This window comes from Microcebus murinus, chromosome 8, assembly GCF_040939455.1.
Source record: "Microcebus murinus isolate Inina chromosome 8, M.murinus_Inina_mat1.0, whole genome shotgun sequence".
NCBI lineage: Eukaryota > Metazoa > Chordata > Mammalia > Primates > Cheirogaleidae > Microcebus > Microcebus murinus.
The window spans coordinates 52,023,251-52,050,105 of NC_134111.1; the positions used below are offsets into that span (position 1 = coordinate 52,023,251).

Sequence of the window (26,855 nt, forward strand, 5' to 3'; positions counted from 1 at the left end):
CAGATTTAATTTTTCCAAGTACCAGTGTTATGACTTGGGGCAAGCTCCTTAACTTTTCTGAGACTTGGTCTCGCTACCAATAAAGTGGAAATAATAAAACCTCCCCGATCTTCCTCTCTAGGTTGTGAAAATTAAGTGAGCAAGCATATGAACACTTTTTATAAACTGTAAAGCACTGCAAATATTTAATTATCCTTATCAATTAGCATTCCACTTAAAAATTTTCTTAATTAAGCTCAATCTTAAATTTAATAACAATACGAACTTGAAACTCTGCTTTGGGGGGTTTACATGTTACCAATGTCACTATTTTAAAATTCAAGGACAAAGCAAATTCCTGTATAATCATGTGCACAAAAAAAAGGGTTTTCTTCTTACTTGCTTGCTTTCTTGCTTTTTCTCTTTCTTTTTCTTTCTTCCTTTTTTCCTTTAATAAATATACAATTTCTTTCTCTTATCACAGATAATTTTTTTTAAAAAAGAGCCACCGAGATGAGTTTTTCTTTACACATTTTATGGAGTAGATAACATATTGTTTACTCAATGCTGAGTTCTGCAGCAGAGCTCCAATCTGCATTCTGCTTAGTAGTAACTGCCTGTCCTTCAAAAGGGCTCACACTTTGATGACTGGGAAAATCTGTTCCTTCAGATCCTGTACTTTTATTTTCAACCATGGAAACATTTATTCTTCCATCCCAAACTGTATGAAAACTTCCTTTGCTGAGATAGGCAAAGCTTTTCCACTTTTGGTAGCTTCAATCCCAAACTGATCCTACAGCTCTGGTTGCCCAGACAAGGTGACTGACAGGCAGATGTTTGTTAACATGCACAGGACTGGCCGGGCGCGGTGGCTCACGCCTGTAATCTTAGCTCTTGGGAGGCCGAGGCGGGCGGATTGCTCAAGGTCAGGAGTTCAAAACCAGCCTGAGCAAGAGCAAGACCCCGTCTCTACTATAAGTAGAAAGAAATTAATTGGCCAACTAATATACATAGAAAAAATTAGCCGGGCATGGTGGCGCATGCCTGTAGTCCCAGCTACTCGGGAGGCTGAGGCAGAAGGATCGCTCAAGCCCAGGAGTTTGAGGTTGCTGTGAGCTAGGCTGACGCCACAGCACTCACTCTAGCCTGGACAACAAAGCGAGACTCTGTCTCAAAAAAAAAAAAAAAAAACATGCACAGGACTGAGGGATACCCTTACAATGAAAGAATTCTTAGACTCACATCTGCCAACCTCCAGGGCATAATTCACATTTGTATTTTATTACTTTATTTTATTTTTAAAATTGTACACTGTGCAATTGCCACTCTTGGATGTTAATAGAGAAAACGAGCACATTTTAATAAAGTATTACAGAACAATAACTAATAGTTTATACCAATTAAAAATGAGAACCTACAAAATAGTCTTATTGCCAGGCTGCTGGGGAGGAGCAAAGTCCTTTAACCACTAAGACTGGGACGCAATAGAAAGAGACTTTGCAAGTCAGGTGAGGTGGTGAGTGCCTGTAGTTCCAGCTACTCGGAAGGCCGAGGCAAGAGGACCCTTAGCAACTGTAGTGCACTCAACTGCACCTGTGAATAGCCTCTGCAGCCAGCCTGGGTGACACAGAAAGACCTCAGCTCTAAAAAACACAAAAAGAAAGAAAGAGACTTTTTGTAAGCAATTCAAGAGACATAGGAATTGGTAAAGGGAAAAAGGACTGGAGGAAGAAAACAGCAAGCTTTATTAGGAGCAAACTATTTCCCAGCCAGGCCCATGGAAGGATCCTGATGTGGTAATGAGCTAGTAACGCCCAGATGACCACAAACAGGTCAGGTCATCTTTGATTCTGGAGACACAGAGTCCAACTTTAAATTGTTAACTGAAGCCTCCTCCCCTGTCTAACTTTCCCACCAGAGCTACTTGATGTTATCGCCCTCATTTTCCCAAATGAGAAAACTAAAAAAAATACATTATAAACATACACATGTATACACACACACACACACACACACACAAAAGTATACACATACACTTGAACGTGTATGTTCATGAACTTACAGGCCCTTCCGCCAATCTGATAACACAGGGAAACATAATTAATCTACTGGCCAAAATACAGAGCCAGTCCACTAGGCTTCCTTAAAATAAGAATGTACTCTAATTTTTCTTTAAGCCTCTACAAAGTTTTGCATTGCTATCAAAATATTTTTGGAAATTCTGTAATGTTTCTCCTTTTCTCTTGGCTTCTTATTTCTGGCAAGGACTAAACCCCAAAATATCTTTCCTCTGGGACACTGAAATAACCGTCCCAATGCAGCTGCCAGAGCTATAGCTATTCAGAGATTTGAGACAGATTTTCATGGAAGGCCACTTGTAATTTTAATTGTTTGAGTCAAAAGACCAACTTTCTGAAATGTTCAAAGAACAGGTGTGCGAGAGTTTATATTCGTGCTGGATGCTCTCATTTTCGTTCATGATGCTATCTGCTGTTTCACTTCTGTTTCGTTCCTCCTTGTCTTTGCCCCACCCCTCCTCTGGGTTTTATTTTAGATGTTCAAAAAAGGTCAACCATCCCTTCCCCACCCCCCACCTAGCCTACCCAGTGCTTTGAGGTTGTATTTCTCCTCTAGCGACCACTCAAAAGCTTCTTTCCTATAATGGTACCAACAGCACTGGGGGCTTTTTACCCAAGACAACCTCCCTCAAGTTTAGACCAAGTTCAAGGGTGTATCTGGTCGATAAACAGACGAAGAAAGTGGTCTCTGCCAACAAGCACACCTGCTTGGCTGGCCCAAACTGAGAGGCTTCCTGCAGATAAACAAGGCTCAGACCCATTATGTAGCACACAGGAACATTTTCTGTGCTTGTGCCCAAGCTACTCACCTTCAGATCAGTGGTTCTCATCTCAGAATCACCTGGGAATTGTTTTTAAAAACACCTTTGTCAAAAAATATTTTTTAACAAAAACAAAATCTTTATTTAGAGCCATTGAACCAACTCTTTGGGCCTTGCAATTTTTTTAACAGCTCCCAGATGATTCTATTGTGCAGCAGGGCTAAGAACCACTGATTTAGATTCTGCTCGTGGAAGTTATCCAACCCCAAGCTTACTCCCTTCCTTCCAAATACACCCCAGGAGATTCCTCTGCCTGTTCTCACACCAGAGATTTCTGGGAGCCAGGAAATAAAGTAAGGCGGCTTAGGGAATGCAGGGCTGTCTTAGAAAGGAAGAGGGCTGAAGAGAGAGGTGGTGCCGAGGCTGAGGCGGGAGGAGGCTGGGGTTTGTGGCCCTCCCTCCACCCCTCTCTGGACGCGGGCTGCACACAGCTGGTGTTCATGAGGCCACCTCCTCTCCTGAAGGCTGAGCCTCCTAGGATTTGGGGTTGAGATACTTTAAATGTCACGATGCTCAGTTTCTTTCTCGCTGGGGTGGGAGAGGAGAAAACATAAGTGCTGGAGAACGCTGGAGGCTCCGGAACTGGAACACAGGGACTCTGGGGAGAAGAACACAATCCCCAGCCAGCAAGGGGCAATTTAAAAATTAAGTCACAGCCATGCTGAAAGGGTTAGGATACAGTAACAAATAATATGATTTCACATGCAGGTCTTAGCTGGGGAGGCACACCGCTGCTGCTGTGACACAGTAGCTCTGCTGGCCAGGGGGAGCCCCAAACCACCCTGGTCCCTTCAGCCTCTCCAGCTGCTCCCCACGACGTTAGGAAAGAATCAGGAAGCCCCCAATTGGAGGCCAGATCAGAGCTCAAAGGAAACGCTGGGGACTGTAGACACCCCCTGGTTGCTTAGGCAACTGGTGGGCACCATCTAACACTTCCAGACCAGCGACTCTGCTGGGAGAGGGGGCTGCCCTGCTGCTTAGCTTTTGCTCAGAGATCCTTGGCTATCTGCCTGCCTGCCTCTGGCACGTTCACGGCTGCTGTTGCGCTCTTGGCTTATTCTATCCCGAGGAAGTCTCCCTGCCTCCACCCCTCTTTCGATCCCTCTCTCTCCCCAGATGTCTCAGAGTTTATGTGGGAAAGCATGTTCTTACAGCCTGCTAGACACTTTCCAAGTCATGCCTTCCCCTGCAGCCCTTGGAAGTGTGTGAAGGGGACTGCGTGCTCTGGGCAGAGTTGCTAAACGGCTCTGGGTTTCCCCTGGCACCGCTCTGATGTGTGAGCATCCGAAACTCAGGTCCTGGCCCTCAGAACAATCAGCAGCAGCAGGATTAATGCAGATGTGCATATGGATGAGTTCCAGCTAGGGAGGAGCAAGGGTGTTTCATATTTTCTTGTGCAATGAAAATCCTCCTCATTCACACAACCTTGGTGCCTTCAACTTAATGAAGTTCCATTACCTGAAATTTGGGGTGTGTGTCTCCTTTTCTTTTCCAAAAGAAATCCAAGCATAGACCAAATGTGGGTGAGTGATCTCAGATAATGAGCCACAAGGACTCTTGCCAGATGCTGCCCCACCTCCAAACCAGCATGTGTCAGCCTGTGCTGGTCACCACTGCTCCTTCCTGCACTCAAGCCAGCCAGCCCAACTCCCCTGGGGCTGGGGAGGGCCCTTCTTAAAGCTTCAGCATAATATTGGCAAATGTGTGCACCTCCCAACTTTAAAACAATTTTTTTTTTTTTTAAATGAAATGGATCCATGCAATCTGCATTTGCACTCTAATCCAATAGTCAGCCCAGGACACATCTGAAATGCTGAATCTGATATAGCTTTAAAAGGTATCAGAGCAAAAGGCAGATCCTCCTACTGGGGGAGACTGGCAGGAAACACCCTGCCTGGAACAAATACTCCTGCTGCAGGGGTTTCTTGCCATTTTCATTTTTAGAAACCAGAAAAACGTGAAATGTAAAAAGGGCTCCAATTCTACATATCCCACTCAGGCCTGGCCCCAAGCAAATCTAGAAAATGGAGGCGCCAGGAGGGCCAGCCCAGGCTTCCAGCCCCTACCTGCCCCTGTGAAAGTCAAGCACCTGGTTAGGGACACCCTACTCCCCAGCAGAGGGTAGGCGGAAGCAGCAGAGTAGAAAAACCAGAAGCATATCATGGAGTCAGTACAAAAATCATCATGAGGCCGGGTATGATGGCTCACGCCTATAATCCCAGCACTTCGGGAGGCCAAGACAGGAGGACTGCTTGAGCCCAGGAGTTCAAGACCGGTCTGGGCAACATAGGCTGTCCTTGAAAAAAGAAATTAAAAATTAGCCAGGACTGGTGGCATGTACCTGTGGAACCAAACTGAAGAACACAATCCCCAGCTGAGGCAGGAGAAAGAATTGCTTGAGCCCAGAAGTTCAAGGTTGCAGTGAGCTATGATGGCACCACAGCACTCCAGCCTGGGTGACAGAGCGAGACTCTCTCTAAAAAGGAAAGGAACCAGGTGAGATCATACAAAAGAGACCATGTGAAATTTCTTTTGAAAATACAATGTTGATCTGTCACTTATTTAGAATATTTATTCTTTTTTTTTTTTTTTTTTTTTTTTGAGACAGAGTCTCGCTTTGTTGCCCAGGCTAGAGTGAGTGCCGTGGCGTCAGCCTAGCTCACAGCAACCTCAAACTCCTGGGCTCGAGTGATCCTTCTGCCTCAGCCTCCCGAGTAGCTGGGACTACAGGCATGAGCCACCATGCCCGGCTAATTTTTTTTTTTATATATATATCAGTTGGCCAATTAATTTCTTTCTATTTATAGTAGAGACGGGGTCTCGCTCTTGCTCAGGCTGGTTTTGAACTCCTGACCTTGAGCAATCCGCCCGCCTCGGCCTCCCAAGAGCTAGGATTACAGGCGTGAGCCACAGCGCCTGGCCAGAATATTTATTCTTATTAAGACTCCTTCACACCAAGTTCCAACAGATACTACACCTAAATATTACACCTGGTATTTAATATCTCAGTTATCTATTGATGACTAAAGATGCAGGATTTGGTGGTTTTATCTGCCATATCATATTACTCTTATAATATTCCATACTGTTACTGAGGATATGTAAATAGCTTCCTTGCATAAAACCAGTTGCCATGGTGTTTGCTAACGTGGACTTCTACCTAGCGATATGGTATAGTTTCAAAGGTCCCTAAGGGGTGCTCTGAGCCACTCTGAGTGGGTGGTGCAAGTCTTTAACCAGACCATATAAAAATTATATCCAGTCTCATTGAATGCAGCTATCTCTATGATTTGTGAGTGGACTGTTCAATGAGTTCAGAAAAACATTTCCCTCCAGCTCCAGCTGGCAAGATGTCAAGCCTGAAAAACACATTTCCTGGCTCTCCTTCTTGCCCCAATTGGGATAGATGACCCTAATTCTCACCACCCCATTTCCTTGAGCCATTAGCAGTGATAGCAGTGATTGAATTTCTGCCCATCACGACGAGCCTCACGCAGACGATTTCAATGCACAGCAGCACCCGTAATAGAGAGAACTATGTTGTGAAACTTCAAATTTACTTTTAATTCCATCTTTGACAGGCCAAATTGAAGCCATGGGTTATACTTTGCTATGGCCACTTAATACTAGCTGGAGATTCAGGCCCCCTCCAGTTTGTAAAAGTTTTCCTCTCCCATTATCCTCAGATCAGATACAGGCTTCTCCATTTCTACCTCGATGGCTTTCAACCCAGAGAAGGGCGCATCTTGACTGGCAGAGGGTATAGAAAGGACACCCTGGAGCTGGTGTCCCTGAGGAATTGGGGATCTGAGGGCAGAGAGACAAGACAGCCAAGCATCCTCTTACCGTGCGTGCATTCACCATGCACTTGTTACACACTGCTGAGCAGGGAAGGAGTTTCATGAGACACACCATACATTGCAGGTAATATGTATTCATTCTTAAGCAACCTGGCATTATTTAGTCTGCTGTACGTTTTCAGAGAAGGAAAAGATAATAACAGCAGCATCACTCTTGATTATCTTTATTTTCACAACGAATCCACGAGGTACCTAGGACCCCCATTTTGTAGATGAGGTAATAGGAGGCCTTGACCAATATTCCATAGGTATTTGGTGGCAGAGCAAAATTCCCACCCAGATTTATCTGGTTCCTAAGTCTTTGCTCTTAACCAGTATACTTGGTTGCCTTCCCAAGTTGGGAACCACTGAGAAGCTGAGGTTTGTTTCGGCTCCTGAAGGCAGTCTATGATTTGGATTGCCTTGGATTGAGGGAGGAGGGGAGAGAGTATATTCCAAATTGCTGAGTTTATATCCTGGGGGCCCCAAACACTGCCTAGCATGTGGTAGAAGCTCAATACCTACTTGATGAATGAATGATGGATGGAGGAGAAACAGCATAAACAAAAGCATGGAGAGGGTGTCAGGGTTGGGGGCAAGGGCTGAGAAAGGGAAAACGAGAGCGTGGAGGGAAAGGGACTAGAGCACAGTGTTCGTCACCTAAGCCAGCTGGACCCACTGGACAGCAGGCTGAGAATTCTAGGGTGAGGAGTTTGGATTTAGTTCTAGGAATTGTTGTAAAGTTAACTCTTACAGAGGGGCCTGATAAGGTGAAAGCCATAATTTAGAAGGATTAATCTGGCTCTGGCACGCAGGAGGGGCTAGAAGTGCAGGGACCAGAGACAGTGAGACCAGCCGATGACTGTATGGACCAGGTGAGAACACAGGGGAACATGCAAGGGAGGTCCCGGGGGCTCTGACTGGGGACTTCGGGTCAGAGTCAAGCACAGACTTGTGTCTTAAAGAAACAAGAGGGTTGGGCATCCTATCATGAGTGAATTGTTTATAGCAAGTAGAAGACAGCAGGGAAACATGCAAGCTATCTACCCATGAGAGTCTCAGATATGGAGATATTCTGAAAATATTCAGCTCAGCTTCACTGCACAAATAATCACTCTTAAAAATCTTTGATCATCGGGCCAAAGGAACTGGCTACCAGTATAAGCAAGTGATTATAGGTGCTTTTTTTTTTTTTTTTTTTTGAGACAGAGTCTCGCTTTGTTGCCTAGGCTAGAGTGAGTGCCGTGGCGTCAGCCTAGCTCACAGCAACCTCAAACTCCTGGGCTCAAGTGATCCTTCTGTCTCAGCCTCCCAAGTAGCTGGGACTACAGGCATGAGCCACCATGCCCGGCTAATTTTTTCTATATATATTAGTTGGCCAATTAGTTTCTTTCTATTTATAGTAGAGACGGGGGTCTCGCTCTTGCTCAGGCTGGTTTCGAACTCCCGACCTCGAGCAATCTGCCCGCCTCGGCCTCCCAGAGAGCTAGGATTACAGGCGTGAGCCACCGCGCCCGGCCTGTAGGTGCTTTTAATGATCTTCATTGGCCTGAGAGAGAAAAAGGCCTCAAATTAGAGCAGTTTCTTTGTTAAACTTAGGTGCATCCTCTTGCTGATAAGAGTCAGGATGCATAGAGTAGCCATTACTATAGACACTTCCCCAGCCAGACCTCAAACCTGTTAAGAACAGTGGCTTCTCCTTTTGGGGGAGCCCCACAGTGGGTTCACTCCAGGCACAGGCACACAGAAATGAGTGCTTCACAAATACACACTGACTTGACTTACTAGTGACCAAGAGACCTTTCTCCTTATGTCCTAAACAAAGTCAGCACTGAGCTGCTTCTAGTACGTGCTCAAAGAGTGACTAGAACTCCCAACACTTGTGTGCCAGCATCAGTACTCTGACTGAACTTTGATCATATACACCCCCAGGGGGTTTAAGAAATGTATCTTAGGTTCTTAGATGTTAGTATTATTCTATGAACAGAAGAGGATTTGAAAGTACAGATATATAGATGTCCATTCAATCATTCAACAAATATTTACTGTGTGCGTACTATACACCAGGCACTGTTTGTGGCACTAAAGATAGATGAGTTAGGACAGGCTCACACCTGTAATCATAGCACTCTGGGAGGCCAGAGGCAGGAGGATCCCTTGAGCTCAAGAGTTTGAGACTAGCCTGAGAAAAAGTGAGACCCTGCCTCTACTAAAAATAGAAAAAATCAGCCAGGTGTGGTGGCGCATGCCTGTGGTCCCAGCTACTGGGGAGGCTTAAGCCCAGGAGCCTGAGGCTGCAGTGAGCTATGATGAGGCCATGGAACTCTACCTGGGGCAACAGAGTGAGACTCTGTCTCAAAAAATAAAAATAAAAATCAGTGAACAACACAGGCAATCTTGCCTTGGTGAAGGTTACCTTCTAGTAAAAGGAGACAGACAATGAAAAATGAACATAATAAATAAGTAAACTAGTAGGTCAGAAAATGATATGTGCTATGGAGGAAAGCAGTAGAGTATGGCTGTTGGGGACTATATTATACTTTTATTTATTTATTTGTGAGACAGAGTCTCGCTTTTTGTTGCCCAGGCTAGAGTGAGTGCTGTGGTGTCAGCCTAGTTCACAGCAACCTCAAACTCCTGGGCTCAAGCAATCCTCCTGCCTCAGCCTCCCGAGTAGCTGGGACTGCAGGCATGCGCCACCATGCCCGGCTAATTTTTCTATATATATTAGTTGGCCAATTAATTTCTTTCTATTTATAGTAGAGACGGGGTCTCGCTCTTGCTCAGGCTGGTTTTGAACTCCTGGCCTCAAGCAATCCACCCGCCTCAGCTTCCCAGAGTGCTAGGATTACAGGTGTGAGCCACCGTGCCCCGCCAATCTTTCTGGCAAAGGGAATTTTCCTAACTTGTTCATATACCACTGGATTGATGCTAACACTGGCTATTGGCTATTAATTATCTCCTACAAAAATGTGGTTTCTGTTTTTAATCTTGACAAGAAAGCAGTTGTTATTGTAGTCTTCAGAGAAAGAATGGAACCAGAAAGAGCATGGCACCAGTAAGTAGGACCAGAGTTTTAACAAGGGGAGCTGTATTATATAAAAAGGATTTGGGAGTTGATATTTCAACACATTCTGCCTCAGAAAATTAAGTTTTGTAATTGCTTTTGTTGTTAAATACAAGTATATAAAATATGTGTCTGATTAGTTTCATGATAAGAGGACAAGTCCCCAATTCTGCTTATACCAGATATAAGCTGATGCATTAGTTTTACCTTAAGTTTGATGTTTTCAAAAAGACTTTAAATTTAAGTATTGTAACTAAGGGGCAGCACTGATAATTATGTCCTTTAGGTCTCTGATCAATGTCACCATCTCAAAGAGGCCTACTTTGACCACCTTAATTAAAAGTGTGGTTGAGGTTGCTGTGAGCTAGGCTGACGCCAAGGCACTCAATGTAGCCTGGGCAACAAAACGAGACTCTGTCTCAAAAAAAAAAAAAAAAAAAAGAAAGAAAGACAATCAGCTGTCCCACTGCTCACCCATCAGCCTTCGTTTCCCACTTGGTACTATATTCATGGCTTCTATCCAGAAAAAAAGAGGCTGGGAATTATGAGTTGGATAAACTTGATATCTGTCTAACCAATGATAATAATTCAAGTTTAAGTGCATATGTTAAAATTATGAACCTCTGTTCCAGATTCTAAGCTATTATGATATACTTATTTTCAAGACTTCCAAATGTCTCTCTAATATAGAAAATTATCTTATGGGTCAGGGATTTGATCTTGAACAGAACCAGTTTAAAGAAAGTTCCCATGGGGAGCTTTCAAGATTCCTGAAATACAACACATGTCTGAGAAATTAGAAAGTCCACAACAAGTTTGTGTTACACAGATTATAACTGGGTTTGTGAGTGATTGGTGTTCACAGCTACTAAGCAGCTTTGCTCAAAGATCCATCCCCAATGCCACCCCTCTGAGTCTGCCTCCTGCCCCCATTCCTCTGGCTGCTCAGACATCTTCACTTCTGAGTTCGCACTACACAGCTCTGGCCTTCCCCAGTCGTGAGCTGCCAAGACCAGAGTGTGTGGCTGACACACTTGAATACATATGTGAAAGAAACTCAACTTCTGCTTTTGGGGAACTTACTGACAGTTGCTTTATTTCCTTCTCTTCTATTAAGCAATTCTATTTGCACAGAAGAATAGAGTCAACAAGTGGTGTTTTTTTGTGTTTTTTTTTACCAAGTCATAAAAACAATGATAATAAACTAAACTCTGCCAGACTTTTACATAACCTACTCTGTGCTCACTGGGTACATTTGGCAATGTGTCGTGAGCCCTTTTAGAGGAGAAATAATAAAGAACTTAAATGTTTAAAAACTGTCTTTACAAAGAAATAGAAGCATGGCTTAATTGTGATCTGAACTGACAAGAAATACTTCCTGTTTCAAGCAAAAACACTATGGACCACTGGGCACTTTTACATCGAAACACCAGGGTAATGTTAAATACTCCTGTTTATTTTCTTCCTCTTTTGCCAGATGCTCAATTTCAAGAATTAGTCTAGTGCCAATAAATCCTACTGAAGCATAGTAAAAAAAAAAAAACAAAAAACCAAACAAACAAACAAAAAACCTTTCTTTTACATGAAGACTCAACATATGAATACATCCCCTTTGACCTACCCATTCTCAAGGCTTCATTCATGACTGTCTCCATCCACCGAGCAGCATGGCTCTATCTCACTATAACCTCGACCATCCCCCCTTATTGTGTAGTTGGATTAACTAGGACAAGAAGAAGTGACTTGCCCAAGATCCAAGTGCAGGTGTCAGTACCAGAACTGGAGAACTCAGATCTGACTCCAGGCTAGTGCTCTTTTGCCCAAAATTACATGAGTTTTTAACAAAAGGTGAAATGATTTCCCTGCTTTTCAGCTCCCAGCAGCACCAGATTCCCTGACTTCTCCCATGCCCTTCATGTTCCTGCTGTAACATGCATTTGCGTACAGTGTCCTTCCTGTGTCATCTGGTTGAGTGCTGCCTCCCTTCAACACAGGGCTGAGATCCGAAATATTTCACAACTGGTGTGGCCTGGGCACTGTCCAATTGGAAGACCGCTGGCTTACTGCTGGGTCAAGGCTCCCTGCCCCACGCGACAGGCCCACTTAGCTGCAGGTGCGTAAGTAGGTTAGAGGGGTCCCAGGGAAGCCCTGCTTAGAGGCAACTTCTGGACGAAAACTTGTGACTTGTCCAGTCTTCTGTAACTTGTGTACCCTGTATACAGTACTTCTGATTCATTATTCACTCAACAAATATTAAGTACCTACAATGTGCAGACCCTTAAGGGAAGAACAAAGCCAACTGGACATGCCCTTATGCCCACCTTATTTCCTGGGAGAATAGATAAGAAATGTGCATCAACAGCTATAATAGAAGCCAGATAGTTGTTGTTTGTCTTCGAAGATAGGTCCAACAAAGTGGGTATGGCAGTTACAAGGCAAAAAAATAAAGGGGGGGATCCCTTCTGGTTGTGGATTATAGAGGGCTTCCTGGGGGGTTCGTGCAGCTGTGGCTCTTGAAGCGTGGGGAGGACTTGGTGAGGAGGAGCTTTAAGGGAGGAGCAGTCCAGGCACGCACAGGTAGGAAATGGGAATGGTGAGTGGGTGACCCCAGCAGCCCTGCGGGTCTGGACTGAAGGCGCCCGAGGCCACTGATGGCGCATGCGCGGCGTCAGCACTGAGTGGGGGTGGCAGACAGGTAAGGCAGGGGTCGGTAAACACCGACCTTGAGTCCCCACCAGTGCTCCCTGGGGTTCGGGACGTGCTTTCTCGGAGCCCTCTCACTTCTAGGACTGGCAGGCGCCCTTCTCCCCGGTTCTGGCCGTGCTGGAGAACAAGCAGGCATTTGCCAAGCGGTGTAAGGGATTACAGGCCTTTTCTGGGCTCTCAGGGGCCAGGGAAGAATTGACGATTGAATTCTGCCCGGAATCGCTGCCTGGGAACAGCAGGCATTTTCTCAGGCTGCTTGGAGGCTGCCCAGTGCGGAGTCTGGCTCTAGTCCAGCCTGGATCCCGAGCCAGGAGGGAGTGCATGGCAGTGGGCCGTGGGTGTTCCCAAGTTCCTAGCACTGACCCAGTTGAGAGGTGGGAGGAGGAGTGGGTTGGTCAGTGGCAGATGTCAAAAAGGGGTAAGTAAAGAACACCAGGGCAGAGTCATTTGAGAAGAACCAGCGATTGTCAGACTGCTGTAGGCAAAATTGGGAAAGAGATAAAAGGATGCTTTTACCTTCTCCTGTGGTATGTAAGGGCCCCTCACAGTTTTAGTTCAATGAGGGAAACTAGCAACGGGCTAATTGGAAAGACTACAGGCTCTGGAGTTCCACTGGCCTGGTCCACATCTCTTTCTTGTCAAGTACAAAGTACATCCTATTTACCTAGAAATGATGCACTGGCAGGGAGGGGTCGTGGATTCAAAATAAAGTCTAGGAAAAGGGAAGTTAGTGAGTAATAATTTGTCAGTTTTTCTCAACCTCAGCGCAAGAAAGATGGTGCTCTGTTCTCCATGACTGGTAGAATCTTAAACAGAAATATTTGGGCAGCAAATGCAGGCAGGATAACTCGCTACCCTGTCTGAGTGCCATATTCCCTGATAACAGCCAACTGCCTCTGTTCTTTTTCTATCCTCACCAATCTGCCTTGTAATCTGTAATACCGTTTCCTGAGTGGACTTGCTTTAGAGCATCCTGTATACACAAACAGCCCCAAGTTTTCAAACAAAGCCTTTCTCCTATTACATTGTTTTTCAGATTAGACTCTTAAATCATGTTTTCAGAGGTCCATAAATTCTTTAGAAGAATTTTTAAACTTTGTCTTTTCATTTTAAAGATAATATAAAAATTTTAACACAAGCATCACCTGGATCACCACCTTTTTACAGAGTACTACCACATAATATGGATGCCCAGACCAGATGTGGATTTCTGACTGTTTTGGTCTAGTGATCACCTAAAGTCTTCTAATGGAAGTTTGAATGCAATGTTTATCAAACAGGGATATATTCAAGAGTATATAGGTTCTCAAGTGTGAGAAACACTCCCTATTATAAATAATCTGACAAACAGATTTACACATCAGTCTCTTACAAGTTTGGCTATGATGAATTGATCCTTTTCTACCTAATCACCTTGAGCAAAGGGCCCAGTAGTTATTGGATCAGATCTGTAGTATCTGTACAAATATTTTACCAGTCAGTGAAGCAGCCAGCTAGCCAGTCTCCTCTTAAAAGGCTCTACTCTCTCCATGTGACAGATAGATTGTAATTATTCAGATAGATTAATCTTAGATTTGAAATAGAAGACTTTTCTGATTCTGGGTCAGTCCCATAATCTCTACCCTAAACTCTGTAGACTACAGGCAATATAAACTACTAACTGTCACATGGGGGTGTTATGCTAATAATTTCAGGCTTTCTGCCATGCTGAGTTGGTCTGGCCTTGCTCCTGGCACAGTGCTCTAAGGAGTTTGTAATTTGCCAAGAGTCCAATTCAATGAGATGAGAGAGACATGAGAAAGAATGTTTGAGGAAAATTGTCCCTGAGGTCTGTAGTCTAGCTCTGGTGGAACTGACAAATTTCTTTAAATGGTGCTGGAACAACTGGATACTTACACACACAAAAAATAAATCACACACATAGACCTCACACTCCCCAAAATTAACTCAATATAGATCATAGACCTAAATGTAAAATGCAAAACTGTTAAACTCCTAGAAGATAACGTAGGAGAAACTTCTGTGAAAGGCACTGTCAAAAGAATGAGAAGACAAGCTACAGGCTGGGAGAAAATATCTCAAAAGACACATCTGAAAAAGGACTGTTATCCAAAATATAAAAAGAATTATTAAAAATTCAACAAGGAAAAAGCAAACAACCCTATAGTACCAGCATCTTGGTACCTATTTAAATGGCCAAAATCCAGAGCACTGAAAATACCAGGTCCTAGCAAGGATGTGGAGCAATAGGAACCTCACTCATTGCTTGTGGAAATGCAAAATGGTTCAGCCACTTTGGAAGACAGTTTGGTTGTTTCTTACAAAACTAAACATATTTTTACCATATGACCCAGCGACTAGTATCTTAGTATCTGCCCAAAGAGTTGAAAACTCGTGTCCACACAAATACCTCTGCATAGATATTTATATAGCAGCCTTATTCATAATTGCCCAAACTTGGAAGCAACCAAGGTATCCTTCAGCAGGTAAAGGACATCTTAAATGGATAAATAAACTATGGTACATTTAGACAATGGGATATTATTCAGCACCAAAAAGAAATGAGCTCTCCAGACATGGAGGAACCTTAAATGCATATTAATAAGTGAAAGAAGCAAATCTGAGGAGGCTACATCTGTCTGATTTCAACTATTTGACATTCTGGGAAGGACAAAAGTGTGGAGAGAGTAAAAATATCAGTGGTTGCCAGAGGTTGGGGAGAAGAAGGGATGATCTTTAGGGCAGTGAAACTACTCTGTAAGATGCTGCCGTGTGATGATATAAATAGTATGCGTAATTATACTTGCCCAAAGCGCCAGAATGTACAACACCAAGAGTGAACCCTAATGTGAACTAGGGACTGCGGGTGATATGATGTGTCGACGTAGGTTCACCAGTCGTAACAAAGGTGCCACTCTGGTGGGGGACAGTGACACGGGGAGGCTATGCATGTGTGGGACGGGATACATGCAAAATCTCTGTATCTTCCTCTTAATTTCGCTGTGAACCTAAAACTGCTCTAAAAAAGTTAAGTCTTTTTAAAAGTTTCTTTAGGCCAACAGTGCATCTGAGAGCCTCTTCAGAGTCTGGGTCGGCGCAGCAGCAAGCACGCTTTGGACGCAAGTACTAGGAGACATCCAGGGAAGGCACCGGCTCACGGAACTCAAGGTGCAGCGGCAGCTCGGGCTTCAGGTGTCGGTGCAGTGGCACAGCACTGCCCCAGGACCGTGGGGCACTTCCTGCCACTCTGCCCTGCCAAACGCAGCACTGGCTCCAACCAACGCTGGAAGTGCTCCCAAGATGCGGAGAAAAGGCATGACATGACAAGAAAAAGTCGAATTACTTGATAGGTACCATAGACTGAGGTCTGCAGCTGCGTTGCCCACCATACAGATGACTGATCTTGTAAACAGATGATATAAACTTATATCAACAAATACACTGTAAATGTATTTTCTCTTCCTTATGATTTTTTTTTTTTTTTTTTTTTTGAGACAGAGTCTCACTTTGTTGCCCAGGCTAGAGTGAGTGCCGTGGCGTCAGCCTGGCTCACAGCAACCTCAATCTCCGGGGCTCAGCGATCCTACTGCCTCAGCCTCCCGAGTAGCTGGGACTACAGGCATGCGCCACCATGCCCGGCTAATTTTTTGTATATATATTTTTAGTTGGTCAATTAATTTATTTCTATTTTTGGTAGAGACGGGGTCTCGCTCAGGCTGGTTTCGAACTCCTGACCTTGAGCAATCCGCCCGCCTCGGCCTCCCAAAGTGCTAGGATTACAGGCGTGAGCCACCGCGCCCGGCCCCTTATGATTTTTTAATAACATTTTCTTTGTCTTTTCTTTTTTTTGAGACAGAGTCTCACTTTGTTGCCCAGGCTAGAGTGAGTGCCGTGGCATCAGCCTAGCTCACAGCAACCTCAATCTCCTGGGCTCAACCAATCCTACTGTCAGTCTCCTGAGTAGCTGGGACTGCAGGCATGCGCCACAATGCTGGGCTAATTTTTTTTATATATATTTTTAGTTGGTCAATTAATTTCTTTCTATTTTTGGTAGAGACTGGGTCTAGCTCAGGCTGGTTTCGAACTCCTAACCTCAAGCAATCCGCCCACCTCGGCCTCCCAGAGTGCTAGGATTATAGGCGTGAGCCACCACGCCCGGCCATTCTTTGTCTTTTCTCTAGCTTATTTTATTATAAGTTCACAATATATAATACATAAAACAAAATATACAAAATATATGTTGATCGACTATTTATGTTATCAGTAGGGCTTCTGGTCAACAGTAGCTAAATTTTGGGGGAGTCAAAAATTATGCAAAGATTTTTGACTGCTCAGGGTGGGCCCCCTATTCCCCGCATTGTTTAAGGGTCAGCCGTAACTATATCTACAATGACTCTATTGCCAAATAAGGTTACATCCTGAGATACTAAGGGTTAAGACTTCAATATATGAATTTGGGAGGGATATAATTTAACCCATAACACCATCCATTCCTCTTATGTGATTTTGAGATCAGCAAAGAACTTTCTGGTTTCTAGTATGGTTCCCCAGGTACCCAGGGTTTAGCAGTGAGGGTCCTGGAAAACACACATGAGTCTTTTGGTCACTAGAGATGAATGTCCCCATTGTGAACTGGCATTCCGTTCACTCATGGCTCTTCAACGAGTCTGGCTAGCATGAATCAGTCCCCAAGAGCCTGGTCACTCCGGTCACATTGGTAACATTGGGTTTGGGGACTATGAAACTGTCATGACTCTCCCATTAGCCCATGTTTTCAGAATTGGTTGGCTCCTCCCTGCGATAGTGTTCGGTCCTCTCTGTAACTGCAAGAGGGAGCTTCATCTTAGAAGATTCGGAAAACAGTTAGAGAACCCAGGGATGTGCCTAGGTGCACATCTCTCACCAGCTCTGCTTCCCAGCAAGCTTCACATCAAATCTACTTCTAAGTGTCCAGGCCTGATGTCCTAAAAAGGGAAGGCTGTCATAGTGTGTACCCTCATTAAAAAGGAGATAGAGGTACCTGAGTTGCAGGCAGGGATTCCCAGATATTTTGCAACAGATGATCCATTCTTTCACTGGCCCCATCTTCCCTGAAAGATGGGCATTTTGAAAAGGGATAAACTTCTGAGAGCTAGTTCTATAGACCAGGGTAAATAAAGCTATCGTCCCAGGAAAATACCCACCTACCTTTAGTATGCTCTCTGGTGAGATAGCCCCCAATACCTTATATCTGGGAGCCTCTATCAAGGAGAAGGAAGGTCTTGATTTCAACTTAAACAAATATTCTTGCTTTCCATAAGCTTTTCTGGCTCCACCAAGTATCTCTCAAGTCCTGTGTCCCTGGAAAATTTGTTTGTTTGTTTGTTTTTTGACTTTTTTTGTTTGTTTGAGACAAACAAGACTTTTTTTGTTTGTTTGTTTGTGACAGAGTCTCTGTTGCCCAGGCTAGAGTGCTGTGGCATCAGTCTAGCTCACAGCAACCTCAAACTCCTGGGCTCAAGCAATCCTCCTGCCTCAGCCTCCCAAGTAGCTGGGCTACAGGCATGCGCCGCCATGTCCAACTAATTTTTTCTATATATTTTTAGTTGGCCAATTAATTTCTTTCTATTTTTTAGTAGAGACAGGGTCTCGCTCTTGCTCAGGCTGGTTTCGAACTCCTGACCTTGAGCGATCCACCTACTTCGGCCTCCCAGAGTGCTAGGATTACAGGTGTGAGCCACCGTGCCCGCCCAAGGGCTAAGACTTAAGTGGAGGTTCTTAGAAGCCTCAGACATTGTCATAGACTAGGAAAGATGTTTTCTTTGATTAGCTTAAACATTTTATCAATCAATCTCCTTGTTCTATCCATAGAAAAGGATACAATCAAATGGCCTTAAAACGGCTCAGTTATGGTTAAATATGTAATTTAATATGTAATATGAACTTTGTGGGCAATTAGCACTGACTCTAAGCTCAAGAACTCTAGATCTAGGCCCGGTATCTTTCAAACTCAAACCACAACAGCCAGAGCTTGAATGCAATGAGGTTTCCAAAACCTAGTAGTTGGTCCAGAATTTTAATCCAACAACACTGCTTAACCAGCTCTGGATTAACTGACTCTCTATCCCTCTCTAACAGCCACTGATGCCTGTGGGCACTGAATGCTGGGAGGCTACTCTTTGACATAGTATTTTTCAAATTTCAGGTCTTCACACCAATTTACTAGGGTGAAATAAATCTCTTGGATCATGACTAGTGTTTTTTAAATGAAACAGTACAAATCAGTTGAGTTCTATGTTTAGAGTTAGTTAATTGTTCTAAAATTTGTTTATGCCTATTACATAAAATAATCAAATATGAATGCAAAGAAATCCACCATGAAACAAATGAAAAAACCAAATTATGAAAATGAAGTGGAAATGAAGTTGTTTTAAAAAGACTCTACAAAGGCCAGTTACTAAAAAATAAACCAAAAGTCTTGTCAAATTAGTTATGAACTAGAAAACTGTAAAAGAGTAGGAAAAGAAATTGTAAAGCCTAAAAGAACTCCACACCGGATATTGTTTTACAAGTGTCTTTAAGCTTTCTCTTCTATAGAAAAACAAAAGCTGGAAATCATAAACCCAATGTAATCAAGGGTGGAGTTAGTACAAGAAAAACAATGAGTAATTTCAGTCAGAGAACTCACACACTGAACCCGACATGTAATGATTGAGGAATGAATGTACAATCATATGCTTTCAGTAAAAATGAAAAGTTTAAGGTATATATGTTTTATAAATCTCAATTATACCTGATAAAAGAACTAATATATTTTTAAAATTTGGCTAGTTCTTAGAATATGATAGAATAGGATTTAAATATTATAAACTTATTGCATTTATCCATGATGGAAGCAATCACAAAGCATACCGTTAATGTATCAGAAAATGTCATCAGACAGCTAGTATATAAGACAACATGACTAGGGCAAAGTACAGAAAAAAAAAGTCACACCAGGAAGAACTACTACTTATAGCTACAGATTTGTAATCAGCCCAGATAACTGGTTATCTATGAGGCTTCTCCTGGTTCCTCCTCTTTACTGTCCTTCTACCTCATTACAATTGGCTACTCCTTCATGTCCTACTAGCTGTTGTAAGTCTGTCTACTTGGGTCTACCAAAGCCCCTGAGACAATTCTCTGTATGTCACTCTTCATACTGTGTTTCCCTGAAAATAAGACCTAGTGATGGGCGTGGCTACGCACCATATCTGCACAATGCATGCATGCATTTCGTCACAGAGCGGTAAAAAAGACGAGCAGCCCTTCTCATCTGCCCCATCGTGACAGCTACTATCCCAGAGGTGACCGGAAAGGTGCGGGCAGCCCCACCAACAAGGTCACCTCCCCCTGTCAGGTCCCAGCCATCCTGTGTGTGCTGCAAGCTGAGGCTTTGAGGGGAAAATAACACATCCCCTGAAAATGAGCCCTAGGGTGTCTTCCTGAGGAAAAATAAATATGAGACCTTGTCTTATTTTCAGGGAAACACGGTATATATGTCCACCAACTACACACTAAGCTTCTTTCTTTTCTTTTCTTTTCTTTTTCTTTTTTTTTTTTTTTGAGACAGACCCTCACTCTATCCCCCAGAATGGAGTAATCACAGTTCACTGCAGCCTCAAACTCCTCAGCTCAAGGGATCCTCCTGTCTTAGTCTCCAGAGTAGCTAGGACTACAAGCACGTACCACCACACCCAGCTAATTTTTTATTTTTTAGAGATGAGTTCTTGCTATGTAGCCCAGCCTGCACCCTAAGCTTCTGAAAGATAAGAATCAGGTCTTGCTTGGGTATCCCCAGCATCAGCATGGGGCCTGGCACTTGGTAGGTACTTAGTAAATTTTTGTTCAAGGCATTGTCCTTATTTTCAATAGAAATGGAAGGTAATGCTGGTTGAAGTGAATTATAAATTTGGAAATTGTTTTTATTTAATAAAAAGTGTTACAGTAATATAAGCAGAAGAGCACATCTTTAAGGCTAAAAAAAAAAAAATCACTGGAAAGGTGAAGTTCACTAGACTAGTTGAAATAACCATTAAGACCATTTGACTCACTTTGTCTTGACTCTAGATTTAGTATGACCCTTCTGTGATTTTAGTTCCCTGCCTGGGATCTTGACACTTCAAAGAAAGTCCCTTATATAGGTAAGACAAATATTCTGGTCACTGAAATAGAAATATCTCTACATTTCAAACTGATGAATTGATTTTCTAGCATAAATCAGTAAAGATTGGCTGGTCTAGAAAAAAAATGAAGGAGAACTATTGTTTTGTTCTCAATATTCTTTCCTCCAAGGCCATCTCCTCTCTAAATATGCAAAACATGATCATTTTTATCAGCTAAATTGTATATAAAATGAAAGTACTTTTCCTGAGTAACTAAAAAATACATCCTGACTGTAGAAAAGTTGGAAAGGACTAAAAAGTATAAAACAGGAGAGAAAAATATCACTCATAATCCTACACTGAGGCATCAACGATGACATTTGGCATTTTACTTCCAGTTTTATTTTTTGCAGTTTTCTTTACATAGCGGAGATTACTATACATGATGCACTTTTATGGTCCTAAATGAACAAAGTGACTTCATATCTTAAGTTTTCTTATATTCATCCTGCCCCATGAAGAGTTTTCTTTTCCATAACTTAAAATTTTCTAGAAAAAAAATCTCTGTCTAGGTATCAGTGAGGTTTCACACATCATTCAATCAAACATTTATTGAATATGAGCTGGGTGCAATGCACCACGTTGCTGCCCTCGAGTATACATAGAAATAAAAGTGACTATGTTTATTAAAGAACTTAAAAAGTAGGTGGAGGAAACAAGCTATCTATACACAAAAAAAGGTACTATCACACAAAAAAAGGTACTATCACTGGTCGCAATAGCTCACACCTGTAATCCACTTTGGGAGGCTAACTAGGGAGGACCCTTGAGCTCAGGAGTTCAAGGTTGCAGTGAACTATGATGAACCATTGCACTCTAGCCCCAGCAACAGAGCAAGACCCTGTGGCTCAGGAAAAAAAAAAGAGAGAGAAATGTACAGTCAAGCAACCTCCCATTTAATGAGTTAGGAAGCAAAGTAAATGGGAAAGGGGGCTCTTGGCTCTGACAGATAAGACTAGATAAACTCTACTTGAATCATTTCATTTAATTAATCCCCATTTTACAGCACTGGAAACCATGGCATAGGGAGGTTAAATAACTTGCCTTAAAGCATAGATAGAGCTAGTTGGTGGAAAAGCTGAGATTCAACAGTGAAAGTCTGTCTCCAGAGTTGGGCTCCTAACGTGCCTTCTAGGAGATGTCCATTGGCCTAGGCGAGACTGGATAGTCAAGAGAAACCCGGAAACATCCGACCAAGCATTAGTAGATACAAAAATATGAGTCTCTAACCTGGGATTGGGAGTAGAGAACAGGTGAGAAGGGAGAACAAATACAACAAACGTCACTATTTAATGGTAAGTATCCCATGGGATCACCAGGGCCAGGACAGGACAGGGCAGGAATGGAAGACAAAGTATCTGGAGCATTCTTTAAGATGCTCAGCACTTCGGCCACATTGGAAGGCTGGGCTTCTCTGGGGCACCTCCCTTTCAGGTAGCCCTAACCCTTCACCCCACCACTCAGCAGAGGTTTGGGAGAGGGGATCCTGAACCAGCGCCGCTCATCCTTCGTGGCGCTCAGCCCTGCTGGGTGCACGCTCGCATTCACGCACACCTCCAGCGTGGGGGAGGAGTGAGCCTCCTACCCTTCCTCTGCACGTTTACTACATGGGGCCCACACAATTGAAGGCCCCCTCCCCTTTTCAGGCCCGGGAGCCCCTTGGAGGGGTTGGTTGGGGAATCTTATGAGTCGCACTGAACCCCTGACCATCCAGCTCCCAGATGCACTCTTGGCCTTTGCTTCCTACACCCCCGCGACTCGAGCCCACCGCCGCCGGCGGGGGCACTGGGGAGCGCCGCGGGCTGCAGCTCGCTTCCCGGCCGCCCGCCGCCCCGCCCGGCCGCCCCGCGGGACGGAGCCAAAGTTCACGCCGCCCGCTCTCGTTAGCAACTGCTGGCCGCCCCAGCCTGCGACTTCCAGGGCCCCGGCGCCGGCCCGGGCGGCGCGCACCGTGCAGGGCAGCACTGTAGGCCGGCGCGGGCCGGTCTCGGCGCCCCGCGGCCCTCCTCCTCCTCCTCTCTTCCTCTTCGTCCTCCTCTTCCCTATCCACCCCCCGCCCGCCCGCCCAGCACCTCGGCCGTCCGTCCCCCTCTCTAGCCTCCCCTCTCCCGCCCTCTCATCCTCCACCCCCTCACCGCTTCTCTCCCCCACCTCACCTCTTCCCTGCTCTCCCTCCTCCCTCCCTTCCCCCTCCTCCCCCGGGGCAAAGGTGAAGGCCCCTCCCCCGCTCCGCCCAGGGAACTAGAAGCCTTGGAACCTGGGGCCTCAGCCGCGCTGGCGGCAGGGTCCCCGCGCTTGCAGACCCAGAATCTGCAAAACAAAGCAAGCGACACCTACCCAGCAGGTTAAAGACTCAGAAACCAGTTTGGAGGAGGCCCTTTAGACAAATGAAGCTTTTCACACGAGTAGCTCCTCCCATAGGACAGGGAAGTGAGAGGCAAGGTTGCAACTCCTTGGAGAAAATGTTTGGACACTGGTGGGACTTGTGGCCCTGAGGCGCGGTGGAGGGAGGGAAAGACTGTAGGTGAAGGAGCAAGAGAGGCCAGGTCAGACCCCTTCACCGGTGTCCTGCTCTGAGCTCTGAGTCCCCGCCTGTGCCCTTCAGGTATGAGAACCTTCGTGGGCACCTTCCCCTGGTGGTCTCCAGAGCTCCACTGGAGAACAACGGAGTCGGTATTTCAGTGTGGGGGAAGGGATTACAACCCCAAAGCGTAGAAATTTACAGCCAACATTCCAGTTTGACGAATAAGCTAAGTAGCGTGTTCAAGACAGAATTAGAGGTACCAGAAGAGCATCAGATCTAGAAAAAAGAGTGGTTTAAGTCTGGGCATTGCCTCTGGGTGGCTTAGGGCCTTAAGCTAGTTATTGAAAGTTCTTGGAGTCCATTTCTTCATCTATAAAAACGGAGTCATTATCCCTGCCCTCAGGGTTGTTGCTGGAGAAATTGAGATAATGCATGGGATAATGTAAACTATAAAATACCATACAAACGTAAGCTATTATATCTTCAGAGATTTATGGCCCAATCAAAGGAGGAAAAAAACCAGGATAGCTTAACCTTGACTTCCAACACCGCAGTGAAAGCCATGTTTCCCAACGCTGTTTTTAGCAATACCCCGGGGGAGACCCCAGGGACCTGCGGGACAGTCACAAAGTTCTTGCAAAATTGTCTTAACCAGGATCCTTTTATTTCATGATCATTAAAAAACAGCTTACCATTTAGTACATCTGGGAAGAGGGAATGTTACGAAATCAAAGATTGAGTGTCAAAATAGTGAAGAGGTAGATGAAGATTAGGAAACATTCAGTGAAACCAAATAAAAACGGGTTCTTTGTTTGTTGTTGTTTTACTATAGAATTCCTCAGAGCCTTTGGTATGCATATTGTGACTCAAAAAAGATCCATAGGATCAGCACTTGAGGACTGATCTGCCAAGGAATGCACTTGAACGGGAGCTATCCTTTGTTCACATCCTTGCAGGCAGATTGGACTAATCTCATACTCAGGATTTTGAAGCTTTTGTACCTGAGGCCTATCACTGCAATTTCAATTTCCTCATTATAGCCAAATGCTTGCAAAGAATTGACCTTCATAGACTCATTCATCAAATGTTTATTTGATTTATAGCCAGGCACAGAGCTATAGGCCCACAAACACATAAAACAAGTAACACTCCAGCCATCCCAGTCTCACTGGAGGAAACAGACAAAAATATTGTCAAAGACAATGAAAATGCAATTCACTGTCAGCAGTGATCAGTTGGCCTAGAACAGGAGTGAGGTCTCAAACTCAAGTGCTTCCAGAGACCGTGACGGTGAGAAGCAGGGCTGTGGAGAACTTTGTCCTGGTCTGATGGTGGGGAGTCCCTGTGTTGCCTGCAGTGATTATTGTGTGCATGGCCAGGTTACTACCTCTCCTAATTTTTCAAGAGAAGCCAGAAATCTGAATTTTGATGTGAAATCACCTGATTTTTAACTGTTGTCAGCTGATTCAAGCTTTTTATCCCTCTTTCTTTCTTTTTCGCTAGAGACAAGGTCTCACTCTGTCACCCGGGCTGCAATGCAGTGGCATGATCATAGCTCACTGCAGCCTTGAACTTCAAGCAATCCTCCCACATCAGCCTTCCCACTAGATAGGACTACAGGCATGCGCCACCACACTGACTAATTTTTTTGGTAGAGACAGGGTCTAGCTATGTTGCCCAGGATGGCCTCAAACTCCTGGCCTCAAGGGATCCTCCCCCCTCAGGCTCCCAAAGTGCTGGGATTACAGGTGTGAGCCACTGCACTGGCCCCTGATTCAAACTTTTAGGAAGACACTTGCAGGACCATCAAAACTCATTCTGTGGGCAGCCAGTTTGTAACTTCTGGCCTGTGTCACCAAAGACTATTCAAAAGTTTGGCAAGAACCCAAGAAGAGTGAGAAATACTATTCATACTGACGAACACTAAAGGAAGCATAAATGCCAAGTAAATAATATTTAATCTTCATAACTATCCAAAAATATTTATTATGGATTTAATATGTGCTGACATCTCTGTGAATGGGTCTTATTGTTTCAATTATAATAACTTACGTGACTATGTCATCAGAATACTATACCTCAGTTTATCCATAAAAAACAAACCCCCAAAACTTGGCTCCATCTGAGTAGCAAAACATTATAGTTCTCCAAAGCAAATGAATACACATGGTGGGAGGAACCTACATGTTTGCTGAGTCTAAAATACTATTTTATGATCCCATCCCTTTGGGTTCTGAGAATACTTGGGTTTGGGGGAGGAATCCTGGTGTACACACATACAATATTTATATATAACTGCCAATTCTTTTATTCTTTAATTTTTATTTATTTATTAATTTTTGAGACAAAGTCTTGCTGGGTCACCCTGGCTAGAGCGCAGTGTCATCATCATAGCTCACAGCAACCTCAAACTCCTAGGCTCAGGTTATCCTCCTGCATCGGGCTCCCAAGTAGCTGGGACTACAAGCACAGGCAATGAGGTCTGGGTAATTTTTCTATTTTTAGTAGATGCGGGGTCTCTCCCTTTTGCTCAGGCTGGTCTCAAACTTCTGGCCTCAAGCCATCCTCTGGCCTTGGCCTCCCAGAGTGCTATGATTATAGGTGTGAGCCATTGCACCCAGCTTTCGATTAAATTGCTGTCCAATACAGTTTGCATTTGCTTTCCCAGACATGTCACCCAATTGCATTAGATTATTAAGTATGAAATGTCCGATTTCCTTAAGTACTAAGTTAGACAGTTGATATCTCTGACATTTCACTTTGACACTTCTTTTTTTAATTTTTATTGTGAAGGTACATCCTCTTTCTTTCAAATGCATGGATTGTTTGGCTTGTGATTATCTTTCAAACTTTTTATAGAGCAGTTTTTGTGAAACCATGGATAAGTCAAAAATTTGTGGTTTTCGAATATGAGTTCCATCATGAAACCAATGCAGGGCAGACAGCTAAAAATATTAAGTGTTTGAAAAGGATGTAGCTAATGAACGAACAGTCCGTCAATGGTTTCAGATGTTTCATTCTGGTGATTTTAATCTTGAAAATGAGCCACGTGGGTGACCTGAGACCAAGGTGGATAATGATGAGCTGAAAGCTGTAGTGGAAGCGAATCCATCTCAACCTACGTGTGCATTAGCAGCAAGGCTTGACATTACTACTCCAACAATATTGGACCATTTGAAACAAATCAGCAAGTTAAAGAAGCTGGATAAATAGGTTCCACATGAATTAAATGAGCACCAGAAGAGAAATCATCTCAAAGCTTGCCTTTGCTGACACTACATAAAGGTGAACCATTTCTATATCATATTGTTACATGTGATGAAAAATGGATTTTTTTGACAATCACAAGCATTTAGCACAATGATTGGATAAAGATGAAGTGCCAAAACACAGTCCAAACCCGAATATTCATTAAAAAAAGCTAATGGTGTCTCTTTGGTGGTCCAGCGCTGGTATTATCCACTAAAGCTTCATGAAACCTGGTCAATGGATTACAGCAGATGTCTACTGCAACCAGTTGGATGAAATGATGAGGATGCTTGCGATTAAGCAGCTGAGATTGGTCAATAGAGACAGGCCAGTCCTCTTGCAAGACAACACTCAACCATGTTACACAAACAATGCTGCTCAGACTACAGAGGCTGGACTTGGAAACTTG

At 44.0% G+C, this 26,855-nt stretch overlaps 1 long non-coding RNA gene across 2 annotated transcripts in view; it reads right to left on the bottom strand.

Annotated features, from left to right (window-relative positions):
• Nucleotides 1-26,855, bottom strand: part of LOC105865066 (uncharacterized) — a 45,798-nt gene that overhangs the window by 6,397 nt on the left and 12,546 nt on the right. The window contains exon 3 of one of the 2 annotated variants that reach the window (XR_012920572.1): nucleotides 5,220-5,354. This is a non-coding gene — a long non-coding RNA (uncharacterized LOC105865066). Of the gene's footprint in view, nucleotides 1-4,369; nucleotides 5,355-26,855 lie in introns of those variants that run through there. The other variant, XR_012920571.1, reaches the window with a different exon arrangement.